At 35.2% G+C, this 14,272-nt stretch overlaps 1 protein-coding gene across 1 annotated transcript in view; it reads left to right on the forward strand.

Moving 5' to 3' along the window:
- LOC131854368 (multiple inositol polyphosphate phosphatase 1-like) overlaps positions 1–14,272 on the forward strand; it is a 65,035-nt gene that overhangs the window by 14,450 nt on the left and 36,313 nt on the right. The gene's annotated exons all lie outside the window — the stretch shown is intronic.

Genomic DNA, 14,272 nt, shown 5'->3' on the forward strand with positions numbered 1-14,272 from the left:
TTAAAAGGAGTATAACTATGACTATTCAAAAGTGTAAAAAGAATAAATGATTTTCTATTCTATTCTATTATATTAACATTATAGTTGGGTTGTACAGAGGAACGGAGGGGGGAAGTAGAGGACGAATCATCGTTGAAATATTCTTTCTTGTACATTGAAACGGTCAGGGTAAACATCATGCTGTAACAACAGGCACTGACGTGTACAGACTCACTATAAATAGAATATTTTTCATACATTCTAATGGTATATATACGTGTATTGCTAACATCATCTTTCATTATATAATAATAATAACTAGTATTGGCCCAAGGGTCCAAATTCGACCTTAATTAATTTAAATTATAAGCTTGAACATCATTAACGTTTTACTGTCAAAGTCTCTACTCTACTTAATGTTTTTTTTATTGATTTAATGTACTTTTAAACATAAATTAAAAGAAATTGACATTTTGCACTCTTTTTTCATATTAACTATAAGTGTTGCGAAATTTCATACAACTCTGTACGCGTTATTTTCGTAAAAAGGAGTATAAAGTTTTTGCTTCATTTATTAATATAATGATTAAAGAAAGTATTACTTTACCACAGATAAGATAATATTACTTACTAGTACTGTAATTATTGAGAAAATTATTACAAGCATAATTTTATGGTAAATAAAGGTAAATCATTTGTTTACCATAAAGTTATTAAATAATAAAGGTTTCTTAAGGGTCGACAATGCGTACGTGAAATACCTGTTGTTACAGGCGTCCATAGACTACGGTAACTGTTCACAACCTGTTATTTTAGTGGTTCGGTTTACCATCAGATAGGCCGTATGCTTCATTGCCATTACTGTGATGTAAGAGAAATATGACAGAATCTATACTATTATCACTAAGTTAACAAGCTTGTTCGGTTAAACGCACCATTCTTTAAAACTACTGAATCGATTAGAATGTAATTTTTTGGACTACTCTAGTGCTGTCAGCTGTAGCTTGTTTTTACAGCTTCACCGGACGATAGGTAGCGAGTGCAGATGGAACTCCAAACCCGCTAAAGCACTTATGGAGCGGCTGAGGGCCAACTCCCACCTGACGAATACGATTAGTCTGAGAGGACCGCTAGTACTTTGAACCTAGACCCAGGCCATCGTGGTTTTGATCCCCGTTTAATTGGATGGAGGATAGATCGAAGGGGAAAGTCTTATAGTTCTAAATACTCTATTTGTGGAGGAAGGTTATAGACTGTAGAGCTTCACGCTACTACCAATACAGCGATATATATATTTAGATTGTGGAATGAACTCCCTGCCGAGGTTTTCTCACGAGACTACAGTATGGGTTTTTCAAGAGTTATTAAGGTTTCTTAAGGGTCGGCAACACGCACGTTACACCCCTGATGTTTCAGGCGTCCATAGGCTTCGGTAACCATTTACCGTTAGATGCACCGTATGCCTGTTTATCACCATAGTATTATAAAAAAAAAACGGCGTAGAAAAGTAGACGAGGTAGAAAGGTCAGATAGAGCGGAAAATTACAAAACTGTAAAAAAGATATAATTTTTTTTTATATTCAGTTCGCAGTCGGTTGCAAATTAAAATTTATGCACGTTATTCTCAGGGTTGTCACTACGACAATGTTATCTAGATATCTAACTCTCTATTTATAGTTCGTTGAATCTCAATCAACTCCAGTTCTATAAATAAATGTGATGAGTCATAACGACGCGATGAATAACTTAATCATTATGTTTGTGAAAGATTTCGCAGATGATTTTAATAATTTTAATGCTATTAAAACTGACTTCAAAAGAAAAAGTTTCTCAATAAATCAGCTGTACTTCTATATGTCTGATACGTAGTCTCTTCTTCAATTGTGTATAGATTTTGTATGACTATTTATTGCTGTAATTTTATAGCTTCTGCATTACAGCTCGACTTGGTTAATTGCAGTTTTGTAATAGAATCCAGAATGATTCCAAATTCAAATTGAAATGAAAACCTTTTCTAGGGTATAATTTAATTTTATTTAAAAATTCCTGTTTCAAGAAGTTGTCTTATTACATAAACAAAAAATCTCTGGCAACTTATAAATATTCTAAATTCAAAAACAACAAATAAAGAAACTTGTATTTCAATTTAGAATAGTACGCACAGATGAAATAATTTATACATTTCCCTTAGAATATTTTCATAACTGGCCACAATAGTTATGGTTTTAATAAAGAATTTGAAAAATTAATCCAATTTAATAATTCACATACTGGATTCTACACTGCAATTATATATTTTTTGTAATGATTTATTGTTTAACTAGCTCTGCTCGCTTTTCATCCACATGAAATTTATAGCCTATGTGTTACTCTGATGTATAAGCTATATTACTGTAAAGTTTCATCATAATCCGTTCAGAAGTGTTTGCGTTAAAGGGTAACAATAAAGGGTAGCAATCCATACTGTCAAACTTTCACATGTATAATTTAGTAATTTTTATTAAACTTATCTGTTTTATTGTTATATTATTATTCTATTACAATATGCATAGTAAAATTCCTGTTAATGAAATCTACATGTAGAGTCTTGTAAATCTGTCGTCATAAGCAAACAATCTGTGAGCATCCAAATGACACACCACGCGGAGACTGGCTGTTCGCCAGCACACCTTTATTAAGAAACCAGGTAGCATGGGATCAATATGTTTAGATCGTGTTTGATATTAGCTCATTTTGAACTATTCTAATACTGCTGGCCTTTATCATCATCAGTTTTACAGGACGATAGGGGGCGAGGGCAGATGGAAGCGAAAATTATGGAGCGGTTGAAGGCCAACTCCTGTTATTTTTGTAGATTCCAAATCTGCGAAAGGACTTAAGACTGAAGCTGCTGACGGCTTATTAGGGCACCGCTAGTTCTTTCCAAAAAAAAAAAGCAGCTTCTTTGTAAGCTACCGGGTTAAGATACGATTTCAATGTATTAAGACATAACAGTTTAGCGAGGAATGGAAGTAGAAAATGACCTTTATATGTTCAGGTATATAAATGATGCTATAATTGTTCTTAATGCCATGTGTCACCCTGCAGATACACAGCTTCCAAAGCAAGCTACTAAAGGCAAAATTAGATGACTGAAATTTATATGTATTCCAATATGTTACTTCTGAAATGCTTAATTATATTATATTTGCTCAGGCCGATGTGTAGTACTGTTTACAGTGTATATTTTCATCAAAAACAATTATATTGTGTTAAATAAATCATTAATTATCTTGTTTTATATGGCACTCCTTTTAAAATCAATTGCGAAAGGATCTTTTTATATAGAGCGGCTGAAGGTGATACAACTCTTAGACTAAGGAGGCCGGAATGACGGATAAAAACGACTCAAATTATATAACCAATGACTACTACTAATTATATAACCGCTAGCGCTGAGTACAAAAAGCTCTTCAAACACGGATTATTTTCTAAATGACATGTCGTAATTAAATTGTTATTATTACATTTCGTTTAATTCTCTGACTTAATACTTAATAATTTGGACATACACATTATTACTTAATTTTGGACATTTAACAAAAAATATTTATAAATAAATAATTTATATATTAAATAAATTGGAGATAGCCTAAATTAAGTCATAGTCAGTATCTTAGATACCTGTGCCTCCTCGATTGATTAGTTAAATTCTAGTTTATCTAGTACTAATACTAGTTTATCACCAGATGGGCCGTATGCTTGGAGATAATATTTTAAGGAAAGTTGTACATATGAATGTAGATAGTTACAAGGGCTGAGGACGGCCAAAAAAGAGATAAATGGACTATGTGAAAGACGATATGGTAAGAAAAGGAGTAAATAACGAGATGACTACGAACAGGAATGAATGGAAGAGAAAAACATATTACGCCGACCAATTAAATGGGATAAGAAACAAGCAGATGATGGGTCGTAGGCTTGTTTGCCACTGTAATATGTGAAAAAAAAACGTGGAGTGTAATAAATGAATACGTGCTGATTCACGGCAGAAATAATTGTGTCAGCGGATGGCATGATACCTATTCAGGCGAGGCCCGCACTCAGTATTTAATGAAGAGTTAAGTCAAACAGAAATATCTTCGTTACACGTACGAGGGATATTATTAGACTCGTCGATTCTGCATGCGCCTCTAAAATTCACCTATTATATATACAATGGATCGACGGAAGAAGTGGGAAGGCCAAATGTTGTCTATAGTCTGTTTTTTAATCCCGGAGACTAAATTGACAGGTCATGATCATCTGCTTCTTCCTTATCCCATTTATTTGGGGTCGGCGTAATATGTTTTTCTCTACCATTCATCCCTGTTCGCAGTCATAGCGTTATTTACTTCCTTTCTTACCATATCATCTTTCACACAGTCCATCCATCTCTTTTTCGGCCTTTCTCTGCCCTTATTACCATCCACATTCATATGTGTATTCATATACCTTTCTTAAAATATTAAAATTACTAAATTGACAGGTGTAAGTGTCAAATTTTCTAATTATATTACCACCTATAGCGGCGTAGTGGTGTACCTTTTTTTACGTGGGAAAATCCCTCATGGAGACCGACCCGTCTCAGATGTTGGACAACTAGTACTGTGAGATTCCTACTCACCAAAAACACCATGATATTCCACCTCGCCGCCATAGTGCCAGGGTCACGGGATTGAGCTGGCAATCAACCGCGACCTCAGCAGCGCAAGCGGACCTTCCTCAACGCGTGGGGGAACTCTTCCCAGTTCCCCCGCCTCCGCCCCGCGTGGGGAAGACGCACCGGATAACAGGATGCGCCTCCCCCACATCTCGGCTCCTGTTGTGTGGAAGGTAAATTTGAACCCCTGGAACTGTCGCCCAGACAGAGTCGCGCCCGTTCCGCACGTGTCTCTATGTCTTTACAAGAGTAGAGTCATAGCAGGAGCGGGCCACCGATGCGACACATAACGGCCGGGATGGGCCCCACCTGGGCCCATTGTCCCAGCCTGCGCTGCCCCCCTTCAGCGGACTATCGGCCAACATGGTAGCAGTAACCCGAAGTTATTACTATCATTCCGCCCAAGGCGTACCAGAACCAAACCATTGCTCGTTCCCCGTGGACGTATCCATGAGAATGGATCTCCCAATGGCTGGAAGCTGGGACATACGAGGTGGTTGTCCGACATGACGCCTCAAAACGTCAACGGCACGTGGTGTTACCAGGTGGTCACCCATCCAAGTACTGACCAGGCTCGATGTTGCTTAGCTTCGGTGATCGGACGAGAACTGGTGTTTTTAACATGGACGTTGACAAAAATTAAATCGTCTATTTTGAGGCTTGAACCACGAACGAAAGCTATGTAGACGAATGAATCGTATACATGCGGAATGTTCCAACAAGCTCATTAGTGGTGTACCTGCGATACCGATTTGTTTAATCGGAAACTTTTATTTTAACATATCAGTTTTAAAGCTTTAAATGACATTTCCAGAAGAGAATTGCAAAATTTACGTTCATATACTAGTGTCTCCATTACTGCTGTCGTATTATATAGCATAAAAACACATATTTATCGTTTCCCTACAAATAGTAATTTGACCAGCTTTAAGGTATGAGACCAACATTTTTCTTTTAAACAGCTAATATTTTAAATATGTGTTTGTTTTATGATGTACGACACTATAAAAAAGTAATTTGTATTATAAAAAAGCCAGTTAGTCTTAATTAGAGTGAAAAATAAAAAATCTATTTTAATACAACAGCCATAATTCCATTAATTTTATGTCAAATAATATATTTAAAAATGAAATTATAAAATTCAAATATGGAACGTCCCGCATGGAACATCGATATTGTTTTGTTTTTCATTTATTACATTTTTTGACTTCTCGAAAATTCCATGGCGTCACTATTAAATGTTGTGTACAATAAATTCTATTTACTTTTTATTTTATTGTTATTATATTATATATTAACTTAATCAGCAATATTACTCCAGCAAACAAATATTCTTTCTCTAATATGGTTTAATGCAATAATGGCTAGTACTATAACATACATAGAAAACATCCAAACCGATGCGAAAAATCATACTTATGAATACAAAAGTTTGCACTTGGGAGGAATCGAACCCACGACCATCGGAAGTAAAGTATTGTCCTAAACCGCTAGACCACCGAGGCCGTCAAATTAGAAAATTTCATGAAACGAAAATCTAAGTGTATTTAGTTCAGATGTAATGATCTGGTAATCATCACTCGTTAAATACTGGCGAAACAAATACTAAACATTAGTAAGAATATCTAAATATTGTCTATGGTTTTAATAGGTTATAGAAACATGTTTTTAGAGCATAGAGACAAATTAGTTCGTGGTATACCTGATGGTAAATGCCGTATACCGTCGCAAATGAGCACTCGCAACACTAGGGAAACAGCAGGTTATTTTTCAGTTTTTTAAGGAGGAGTGAGTTCTTTTCTTGCAGATTTCAATGTCGTAATAGTTATTTCCTTAAAGAGTTTTCACATTGTGGTTAATTTTGATAAAAAATAAACATAAACTTCTTTTAATTTACTGAAATTTGAAACATTTAAAAAACAATTTACAATACATCTTTACTATATAGAATAGAATAACATTAATTTTTGTAATCACAGATGGGGTGGATATAAATTTGTCAACATGAACGCTATGGTCAAATCATCCGACATACCCACATTTAACGTGGTATACGGGTTGCAATAGCAGTAGCGATTCTGCAACTGTCTCTTGGATTAATTTTGTTAACGGTGTTTCTAATACCGGAGAGTTAGTTATAAATATAAATTGACACACAAAACTGACTCAACACTTAACATACACATGTTTGAGGCCATCCTGCCGCAGTCTTTAAATTGGTTTGTTAACGGTGTTTCCATCACCGGAGAGTTAGTACAAAATATGATTTTAGATAGAAATTAATTTTGGTGTCTCCCAGATTGGAAGCTAACCAATTTTGAGTCGAATACGGGTAAGACACAACAACGCTGCAACGTTCTCTGGAAAATAGCATAAATATTAAAATAAAACATTAAAAATAAATACTTTCTAAAGCTTACGGATTCATTATCTACTCAATGTGTAATCATAATTAAAAATTCTGATTCTCTATGTTTATCGCTTTCTTTTCTATTTAACTTCTCCTCTGTGTCATTACATGGGTAATTTTTCTGTTTCTAAATGGTGTTATATTTAGATTCAGGTATAGTATGTATATATGTATATATATATATATTTATTTATATAATTGTAATGCATACAGTACAAAAGTAACAGTACATTTGGCGGACTTAACACTATACGGTATTTTCTACCAGTCAACCATAGGCAGTACAGAGAAAAATTATTGGCGGTGCAAAAATAATCATAACAAAAAGAAAACTAAAAATCAAGGCATAAAAAATGATATAATAATATCTATACTATTACATTTACAATACATAAATATAAATATATATACATATACATAGAAGGAATATATAATATGATATACAAATACATACTCATGCACAATACATAACAAACAATGTGACAGTTAAACCATAGAGTAAAAAGAAAAATATAAAGTAAAGAGAAACGAGAGAAAAAAAAACTTACGAATTTAGATACTAGTCCCACAGTTTACGTAAAAGAAAATCTACTCGTGGCGGTCTTAATCATAAAGAGTAAGTCATTCCACAGTTTAATAAACTGTGGAATGACTTACTGACTGAACGGCGAAGGAATAGTTGACGCAACTAGACAATAAGAAGTGAAGTGAGAAATGAAATAGGACATAATATCCCATTTCATTTCAAGTAAGAATTTTCCAGTTGAGCGAATATTGGTGTTGTCCCGTTATACATTTTTCTACATCTATTTAGATTTTTTTCTGAATACATATAATCTTTTAATAATTATCAATCAAAAAAATATAACAATCACTGTTGAAAGATTGCCGTAGTTTAACTTATTTAACTACCCTAATCAAAGTACACCCTTGGGGATCCGTGGATAAGATTATTCAGTTAACATATAGGAAACTATAATGTGCCGCTTACTAACTTCTCAGTTTGCCTTCTGGTTGACTGGTAGAAAACACCGTTAGGTGTTAAGTTCGCGATATTTACATTTATATATTGTAATTGTGCATTAAAGTTTCAATAAATAAATATCAGAATTTAATCCAGTTAGACTGAAAAATCTACACGATACTAGACACCTGACAGTCCAAAGCCGTGGTCCAATAAATATATCTAAAAGATACATATTCCGATGCCATTCGGCATGTTTTGACACGAGTGAGCTGCTTGTTTTGATAGTTAATTAAATTATGATATTCAAAGATCATAACGTACTTATGAAATAGATTAAGGAATATATATTAAATAACTTCAGCATTTATCACGTTTTATGTGAGTTTTATGTTGCAATTACTAATACTTTACTATTTAAATAGTGCGTAAAGTAATTTGTAAGTAATATTTATAAATCAAATCAAAAATTTATTCATGTAAGACATTTTAACTGCTTATGAACGTAAATGCCTTCCAGCGATCTTGACCAGATCGTCGGTCCACCTTGCTGGAGGCCTTCCCTCGCTGCGTCTTCCGGTCCGTGGTCGCCGCTCGAGGACTTTATTGCCCCAACGGCCATTTGTCCTACGAGCTATGTGCCCTTCCCATTGTCACTTAAGTGTAGCAATTCTACGGGATATGTCGGTCACTCTGGTTCTTCTGCGGATGCGAGCAGCGCAGGACTGATCGTCGTGGAGATCTTTGGGGGAGGCCTATGTCCAGTAGTGGACATCTTCCGGGCTGCGATGATGATGAACCTATTTTTTTTGTATTATATTTTTTCCCTACCGTCCAGTTCTCAACAGGCGTCTTTTTGAAGATTCTAGAGTAGTTAATGTCCAATATATGCAGAGCAATGGCCGGCTGTTGATTGATACACAGATAGATAAAACTTGTTTATGTTAAAGGTAAAGTACACACAAAGTACATAAGTATAAAGAAACAATGAAAATAAAAAATCTTTTATTCATGTAGGACATTTTAGCCGCTTATGAATGACAAACTTTCTTATATTTTTCCCTACCATCCAGTTCAGTATATAGTGACTCACAAAAATCAATGTTTGACCATTTCGCATTCCATCGCCTGTTATGATGTGAGGATACAATTAATAAACCTGAACTACTAGTATGTGATAGCCCTGCTTCTTTTTCGAATAAGCCGCCAATGATGAATTACTATTAGCAGGCTATGAACTTATGCCACTGTGAAATATAAAAACTATTGGGGCATTTTTGACCGTTTAGGACAATCTCGCGATATATGTGATATTCCGTTCGATCTACCTACCCACTGAAGATAAAAACACTCGAATAGCTAACTGGAAATATATCTACTTCCTCCCTCTCTCATCCAATACTTTTCATACAACTTGCTGACCATGAAGCCTATTTCTCCTGCCCTCAAATCCGAAGTTATCAAGCGAATTAACGAAGGCGTATCCACCCGTAGGGTGGCCCAAGAACTTTCCGTGAGTAAGTCTACTGTTGCTAGGATACGAAAGGAACACTGCGCCGCTGTTGCCCCCCCCTCAAAAGGGCGCCCAAGGAAGTTATCAGAGTCCAGTGCCCGGTATGTGGTGAGGCTTATCACTTCGGGGGCCATGGATACTGCCGTAGAGGTCCAACGACACCTTACCAATGCCATGGACGTCTCCACAAGTGCCGAAACTATACGTCGGACACTCAAGAAGGCCAAGCTTCGATCTGGTAACAAGATCCGCAAGCCGCTTTTAACGAAGCGTCATCGGCAAATACGGCTAGCATGGGCTAAGATGTACCGCCATTGGACGGTGGAGGATTGGCGTAGGGTCATCTTCTCTGACGAGACGAAGGTCAATCTTGTGGGCTCTGATGGCCGCAAGTGGTGCTGGAAACGACCAGGTAAAACGCTAGAGACCCGCGTCATTGAGTCGACGCTGAAGCATGGCGGAGGAAATATCATGGTATGGGGCTGTATCACTGCCGATGGCCCCGGATATATTACTAGGATCATCATTGGAAATATGAACTCGGTGCTCTATCAAGGCATCCTTAAAGAGGAACTTCTCCAGACCATTGAATGGTATGGCTTTGAAAAGTCACGCGTCATCTTTCAGCACGATAATGACCCAAAGCATACAGTTTTGGCGACCCGAAAATGTCTCCGAGACCTGCGTCTAAAGGTTCTGGCATGGCCTCCGCAATCTCCCGACATGAATCCAATCGAGCACATGTGGCAGAAGGTCAAGATTCGTCTTGCAATTGACCCAAGACGACCGAAAAACAAAGACCAGATGTGGGCTAAGTTTCAGAGAATCTGGAATGAGGTAAGCAAGGAAGATTGCAGTAGACTGATCGACAGTATGCCAGAGCGGGTGCAGGCGCTTCTCCGAGCTCGTGGGGGACATACAAAATACTGAAATGAGGAAATAAAATGAGATGTTGTGAAATTTGATCAAACGGTCAAAAATGCCCCAATGCGTTTTTAACTTTGTAATCATTGTAATGTCATAACTAGTTTAGTAATAATCATGCAACTTATATTGTTTAATAGCTCAATGGGAGCACTATTACATACTAAAGTATCAGCTGTGCATCTATTGAATTTATTGAGTTTGACTACTTTTTGTGTCGAGCTACACATCATTGGGGCATTTTTGTGAGTCACTGTAGATTCAATTGAGAAGAACTGGCAAGAAACATAACTGTATTTTTTTAAAGACAGTTCATTTACAATGTGTTCTTATGTAAGTGTCTATGTCTAACATTAAATGAAAATCCCGTGCATGAACAACTATTGCCATGCACGCTCGTCATATAATTTAAATATCATTTTTCACACAATCCATCCATCCTTTTTTCTGTAGTCCTCTCCCCTTTTATCTATCCACGTCCATGTTAAATAATTTCTTTAAGACACGATCCTCGCTCCTTCGCATACCATGCTCATACTAACTCAATCTGTTACCTCGCAATGTGTCTATAATTGACGCAACTTTCAAACTACCTCGTAGATACACACTCCTTATTTTTTCATTCCTGGTTACCTCAACCATCTCAACATTCGCATTTCTGCAACATGCACACTCCTTTTGGTCAGTCCTCTTTACGGCCCAACATTCAGATCCTACAAAATTACAGATCTTATAATAAATACCCTTTACTTACTTACGAGGATGTGGATTGGTAGCAATTGCTAGCAATGTACCATGTCAGGTGTACCTCCACGTGGTTCCTCCTGAAACAAAATAACCTGGTAAATTGCTATTTACCAAGATGAGCTAATTGGCTGACTTGACGCTCATTTTACCCTCCACTGATGTTCCGCCATCACCATACCGTAGCACAGGTGACTACTTTATTATCCTCTATAAAAAAAAACTCAACCGTATAACATACCCAAACCAAATCAATCTATTATTATTTTATTCTTGGTATTTTATTGTAATAAAACTTTAAACTAGTGATGTTAAGGAGCTCCGTAACCGTAACCGAAACTATCGGATATCCGATATGAAAAATATCCGTAACCGTAAACGAATCCGAAATAAATGTGTCGGATAATATCGGATAGGGGCGGAGCCTAATTGAGATACATTATATAACTATTTTATTAGTTATTTGTATTTTACTTTTGAAATTCCTAAAAAAAATAATATCCGTAACCGAAATTATCCGAAACTAACGGATAATCCGAAATAATCCGTATCCGTATCCGGTATAATAATCATTCCTATATCCGAAACCTATCCGTATCCGAAATTTCATATCCATAACATTCCTGCTTTAAACCTACTCAATAAACACGGAATAAAATAATCAACAAATTTACATACTTGCATAATGTATTCAAACTGCAATAAAAAATATAATAAAATTTATATTTTATTACAATTATGTTTATATAAATGATTAAAGAACACTTTTTATTCCATAAATTTGTTAATTCATAATTTTATTACGATTCGTGTATGCAACTCAACAGTTGTCAGTGAGGTTATGATTTTCTTTTACGTGTAAATTAACATTTAATATCTGAAATGTTTAATTTTTACTGCTAGAAATAAACGTGTAAAGTTTTATGAGTATGTTAATGTATGTATATAGTATATGTATGCATTCAGATATTTAGTGCAAAGTGTTGTTTAAAAACTGTTATAGATCAACTGAAATAGGTTTATAAAAAGATAGTAAAGGTAAGATATTAAATAAAAGGCTAACATATAAAGAAGCAGGTAATAACTGATTGATATTATCTATACATCTAAATAAATTTTATTTATAGCTATGGATAATATAAATGAGTGTCTGTTTGTAATATTGAAATAACCATTTTTTACTACTTGCATATGTATATAAATACGGCACTTACAGCAAAATGACATTTTTTACAATTTCTTCTGTCTGTCTGTTTGTTCCGGCTAATCTCTGAAATGGCTGGACCGATTTTGACGATACTTTTTTTGGCAGGTAGCTGATGTAATAATGTGTAACTTAGGCTACTTTTATTATAGAAAAATAAAGTAAAATTTCACGCGGACGAAATCGCGAGTACAGCTAGTTTAAAATATAAATTGATTGTAATGATCGCCGTTTGCGCTTTTTATGATAGTTCAACATCATTTAATCATATACAACAAAATAAGCAAACAGTACATGAACATAAAATATGTAACAAAGAGGTAAGAAAATTAAAAAACAAATGTACGGCAATGTTATCTGATAACACAGAACAGTAACGTAAACTCATTATGAGTTTACGTTACTGTTCTCTGTGCTACAGCAGTGCAAATAGGCCGTATCTTTATAAATTTGAATTAGAAACAATATTATTCCAAAAAAGAATCAACAGACTATGTAGGTCAAATAGGCTGTAGCTCTACGATACAATTTGAATTAGAATAAATATTATTCAAAAAAAGAATCAACAGACTATCTAAGTCAAATAGGCTGTAGCTCTACGATATAATTTGAATTAGAATAAATATTATTCAAAAAAAGAATCAACAGACTATCTAGGTCAAATAGGCTGTAGCTCTACGATATAATTTGAATTAGAATAAATATTATTCAAAAAAAGAATCAACAGACTATCTAGGTCAAATAGGCTGTAGCTCTACGATACAATTTGAATTAGAATAAATATTATTCAAAAAAAGAATCAACAGACTATCTAGGTCAAATAGGCTGTAGCTCTACGATACAATTTGAATTAGAATAAATATTATTAAAAAAAAAGAATCAACAGACTATCTAAGTCAAATAGGCTGTAGCTCTACGATATAATTTGAATTAGAATAAATATTATTCAAAAAAAGAATCATCAGACTATCTAGGTCAAATAGGCTGTAGCTCTACGACATAAATTGAATTTTTTTTTGTGATTGATAACGGAATGGTGCACCCGCCTGCGCTAACGGTTTACGCTGGCGGGGCACCAGTGGAGGACGATAAGATGAGCATGAGGTCAGTTCACTTAGCCCATCGTGACAAATTCACCAGTAATTTAACACGATGGTTTCCAGGGGGAACCGCGTGGAGGTCGACCTGACAAGGTACATTGCTAGCAATGGGGTCATGAGTACCCATTACTAATAATCCCCTTCCCCTCTATAAATTGAATTAGATGTAATAATATTCCAAAAAAGAATCAACAGACTATATAGGGCAAATAGGTCTACGATACGCTTAGAATTAGAAGTAATATTATTAAAAAAAAAAAAGAAATTAACACACTGTGTACTTCATAATAATATAAACAAACAAAACTGCAATGCGTATGAATATAAATATGATTGATTTCTTAATATTGCAGTAGGTTACAATTTCTCTTTAGTTATTTCCCAAAATATTAATGTATAGATTAGTAACAAATAGGTATAGGCAACACTGTACAGCACTTAACAGCCGGTTTGTTGGGTAATATTAGGGGTAATATTTTCATTTTTAGTTTATTGATCTCTTAAGTAGATTATTCTAAGTACACAATTACATAGTGTACTTTGCAAGAAAAACAAAGATTTCTAGATTTCGACAGAGACAGAGACAAATCACATCACTCAATCAGAATTCGTCTTTTAACTTGGGACTACAGCAGGGGGTTTTTCAAGAAGGATTAAGGTTTCTTAAGGTCGTAAGGTCTAGGGTTAAGGTAAGGGTTAAGGGTCGGTAACGCGTACGTATCACTCCTGGTGTTTCAGGCGCCTATAGGTTAC

Source organism: Achroia grisella, unplaced genomic scaffold (assembly GCF_030625045.1).
Source record: "Achroia grisella isolate CSIRO2021 unplaced genomic scaffold, CSIRO_AGI_Agris_v1 utg980, whole genome shotgun sequence".
In the NCBI taxonomy this organism is placed as follows: domain Eukaryota; kingdom Metazoa; phylum Arthropoda; class Insecta; order Lepidoptera; family Pyralidae; genus Achroia; species Achroia grisella.